The following is a 5,024-nucleotide window of genomic DNA, read 5'->3' as shown; positions in this document are numbered from 1 at the left end:
TTCCTAAAACACCAAAACACACAAAATACCCTAGACAAACAATAAAAACTCTAATTCTAATTCTAAGACTACCATTAGGATCAAAGAGTAACAGAGAGTCATCAAGAACAACCTTAAGTCACATGCATTGCTTTAGAACTCACATACAACTCAAAGTCTAAAATATTTAAAAAAGAACAAAACATAAACCTATTCTATTTAACTTTTTAACCGATAATTTTTATAGAACTTCTCGTTAGGAACAATCTTATAATCTCTGATCTTAAATCAAATAAAGATTGAAGTTAGAAACTAAAAAAAATAATTTGTAAAAAAAAATATGATTTTTATAAAAAAAAACTTTCATATGATTCAATCTTTTATTATTGAAATATTGTAGTGTTATATTTTATAAAAGTCACCACTAATCTAAAACTATTTTCTAGATTCTTTCCTTCTCCCCAACAACATTTTTTTTTTCTTTTAAATAACTGTACAGTCCGTCCAAAAAATTATGATTACATAGGGGACTTTATTTTTCCCGTAAAATTAAGAATTGAATTGTAATAAACAATATACATTGGACACACAACATAAATATCTTCATAAATCTTTTCAAGCACTTATGACCATTTTGACCTTAAATAAAGAAGTGTCTTTTCAAAATAAAATATTTATTTAGCGTACGGAATAAAACAAAGTAATAAATGTGAAAAATGAAATAAAATTAATTATATTTAAATTGATAAAAAGAATATAAATGTGATATAACATATTACTAAGAATAAGTGACACATATGCACTCTTATTTTGAATAAATTCGATTGTCAATGTCATGGTGATGATTTCAATCGATTCAAAATTGTATATGGGAAAAAACAATGCTCAACAAGACATAAAGTAGAAGAAAAATGTTACTCTCATGCATAGTGTTAGAGTAGGTCAAAGTTGTCCACCAATAGTCTATATTATGGCCTATTTATGGTCTAGTTAAGTATCATCATATATCAAAAGTGTAACTTAACCTAATTTGTTTGGTCTATATCAACTAACACTTGAAAACCAAGTTATGCCTAGCTATTTAAGGTCCAGTTAATTTTCATGATATATCAAGGTGTATCCATATTTCATATTTGGTTCAAATACTTAAAAAAAATATATAAAATTATGGAAACAATTTAATAAAAAGAGCTATATGGTTATCATACTAATTATAGATATTAACTCGTGTCAATAATGAGTTGGTAAAGCATAAACATTTAGGTCTAATTTTAACTTTATACCATTTGTAATTTAATAAAATATAACAAAGTGACTGACGAAAGAAAAACAAAATACGAATTTAGATTGTCTCTTGGTTTTTTTATAATGTCTTTTTGTTGTCTTATGCAAAATAGATTGATTTTAATATAATAATTTATTCAAAAACATTAGAATGAGTGTACATCAATACATTTTAAAGATATAAAATAGAAATCATACAAAAAAAAAATCTAAATACAAGGATGCTATTGAATGATTCAACAAGATTAGTATTAACTATAATTTTGAAAAATGGTAATCCGATGATTCATTTTCTCCTACACCAGTTTTGGATTGAGGTAGTAATATTTAATTGTTAACGATATAATTAATTTGTAATGAAAAATAATTAATACATGTTGCCAACTACCTAGAACGAAAATTAACGGTGTGTAATTAAAAACCCGTTGTACAAATTTTAAGTTGTCCATCAACATCTTTATTGCTTCAATTTCACTTCTATTTCAAAAATTAAAATATTCGAACGTTAATGGTTCACATCTAATCTTTAATTAGGAGCCATTTGCTTTAATGATTAACGCCATGTACGAATGGAAGCATTCTTTAACTGATTTTTTTTTTCTTTTTCAATTACTTCATCCAAAAGAAAGACACAGACTTTGCATTCTGGGTCCATAAGACAAATTTAAAAGAATATAACAATAACAACAAACAAGTTCATATAAACTACAATCAAATTGTTCATCCCTACTTGGACTTCGATTTTAAATATATTACAAATAAATAGTATGTAGTAACTAGTTCATCGATACAAGAAAGCGTGAGATGAAAAAAGAAAAAAGAAAAAAAAAACTTAATTATCCATTCCCTTTCCACATTACATTTTGGTAACACGACATGAAAAAAAGAAAGTTGTTATGACATGTTTGGTCATGGAGACCTAAAACATCTAATGACATGGTGTTGGTTTTGGTGTTGGTGATGTTGGGTGGAGGACATGTCCTTATGAATGAGGTCTTGAACGTACCTAAAGTCCTTGACATGGCAAGGGATGATCATGGTTCCTTGCTGATGAAAACCATATTCTTCTTCTGCCTCTTTCAGAAGCCGAGAAAACAAAGGGTGATTGAGGTACATCACAGGCATCACAATTTTCTCTTGCTCTTCACCTTGCCCTACCTTGATCGGCAAAAACCCTTTTGGAATATCTCTGATCACCACCTTCTTTCTCTGCGGGTGATGATGGGGGCATGGAAAGTTGGTCACTGCAACTTCTCCCAAGTTGTTTTCTTCACTCTCACACATCAGAAGACAACAAAGGTTTTCTGCAAAAGTTTTTCGTGGAAAACTATGAATGTTGAGGGGGGTTTTATTAGCAAGCAGAGGGAGAGTAATGAACCCTAAGTGTAGCAACGTCAGAAAATGGTGGATTATTGGCGGATATGGCGGCAAAGAACGTCAGCATTGATAGAAAGGGATGAGGTGAAGTGGAAGAATCCATTGCGAAATTAATTAAGTCGGTTATTTAATTGTAAATATGAATGAGTAGTACTTTGAGCTCCTTTTTTCTTTACAAGTGGGAGAGAGAGAGGGACCTAGCCTACAAAAAGTACTTACTTTTAAATGTCATAATGATGCACTATGTTCTTTTTGATGGCTAATTTTAATAATTATTGAATCTAATTTTTTTACCTTCATTTTTATGTATTTATCACATAAGAGAGCAGTTTATTATTTTTAAAAAAATATTAATATTAATTTTTGTTTTTTTTTTTTCATTTTTAGTTCTATCTTTTGGTTTCTCCTTTTATTTTTTACATGGGTTTAACCAAGATGATTTTTAAGAAATTTAAAAAATATAATTAATTATAATCAATAAGAATTAGATTAATTATTTTTTGTTATGGCAACAAATTAAATTCACACCGGTTAAAAATGGTGATATTAGAACATGATATAAGATTGGTGGTAACAAAATTGATTTAATTTAATTTTTAAATACTGAAAAATATTTTAAATCAGGAAAACTGATTAAATATGTCTTTTTCATTACAAGGCATGAAAATCCTTTTCACTTTCTGAACTTGGTCTTCTTTCTTGCGCCTCCATTGTTGCTACTTCTCTTTCAGGCCATTAACCCTGCCATTGTGCTTTACCACTGCGACGTCGCGCGCTTTAGCAAGATTCTTCTTCTCTTCTATGTCACTCTTTAACAACCAATGCAACAAGTTAGTGTTTTTTTCACTTATTTTCTCGTGCCTAGGACTTTTGTTTGTGGAGAAAGCTCTCTTCCATGCCACTATCCACGATGCTTTGTGGTTGGGGTGCAATGTTCTCCATGGTGGTTAGTTGGTGCTAGTCCAAGGTGATTCATTGATGACTTTTTGTGATTTGTTGTTCTCTCCTTTGCACCTTCGTATGGTCACTTTCAAAAATATTTTTTTATTCTTTTCGGTAAAAGATATTAGATCGGTTGATTCAAAATCGATCTATTATGTCTTGGACATATTAATCAGTGTATATTAGATTGGTTGTGGAACCGATCTAATATATCTATTTTGCACTAGTATTAATATTAAAGGGTGTTAAATGATATAATATTATAATATTCTTAATTTATTTATAGAATCAATTAATATATAAATATATATATATATATAATTTAAAATTTTAATTATTATATTAATATTAAAGTAATAATATTTAGTGATATAACATCATTAATAAATTATAATCATAAAAATATACAACAACTTAACAAAATGAGGTAAAAAACATTTGGTTCCTTTATTTAGGCTTATAATTCATGTTTTCCATATTATTTAAAATAAAGTTAATGTAGTTTATTCCACAAAATAAGTGTTAACATATAGTTAGGAAGTCACCATTTGTGAGTCAAAATTCTTCTTTTCTAACCCTTCTTCTTTAGTATCACAATCTCACCGAGATCATCTCCTTCAAATCTAATATCACATATCTCAGAACTTTGTTTTTGTCTTCTATATCATTAGTGATGGACACATGAACTTAATTGTGACTTTTTTGAGTTTGTTTTCAAGATTAGTTCAACGTTAATAGAAAAAAGATTACATTATTTTTATGTAAAATATATAAGGACTCAATTGAATCAGAAAAAATATAGGAACTAAATTACTATTTAAGTTTTCTCATTTGACTTATACGTCACCATTTCTCAAAGTTAATGCCAGTTTAACAAAAGAAACTACATTTTCTTTATTTAATAAATATCAAGTGAATAAAAACAGAAAATCAAAAATCTAAATATAAATATCAAATTACTAATTAAATCAAATAATAATAATAATTGTCACATCATCAAAACAAAATATCATTTTAATAAAAGATATACAACTTATATTTAAGTTAGGGACTAAGCATAAATATGGTATACTAAATTTAAGTATTTTTCTTTACTTTTTCACACTAGTTGTGAAAGATATTTTGGCATGGGTAGCCACCCTTCCTATGTTACCGATATTTGATGCATTTGCTTAGATGGATAGAAAGTTTGAACTTTTGGAGTAATTGTATAGTGAAAATTCCTCACATCGATGCCTATATATCAAATGGGAGATTGAACTTGGTCCTCCAATTGCATCCATATAAAATAGATATAGATATTTGGTATCTTTTTATGTTTGAAAATAGTGGTTGAATTGAATATTGAGTATTAATGTTCTTTAAAGTCATTTCCCATTATAAAACCAGCCAAAATTGAAATAACAAAATAAACAATGACCACCTAGTAATGACTAAATCAC

At 28.0% G+C, this 5,024-nt stretch overlaps 1 pseudogene; it reads right to left on the bottom strand.

Moving 5' to 3' along the window:
• Positions 1-1,964: 1,964 nt before the first annotated feature.
• On the bottom strand, positions 1,965-2,761 carry LOC146883398 (auxin-responsive protein SAUR32 pseudogene; annotated as a pseudogene).
• Positions 2,762-5,024: the final 2,263 nt, after the last annotated feature.

The sequence above is a fragment of the Vigna unguiculata genome, chromosome 10 (genome assembly GCF_037176805.1).
Source record: "Vigna unguiculata cultivar grain cowpea cultivar isolate G323 ecotype 2 chromosome 10, ASM3717680v1, whole genome shotgun sequence".
NCBI lineage: Eukaryota > Viridiplantae > Streptophyta > Magnoliopsida > Fabales > Fabaceae > Vigna > Vigna unguiculata.
This window is presented reverse-complemented; position numbering and strand designations above follow the sequence as displayed.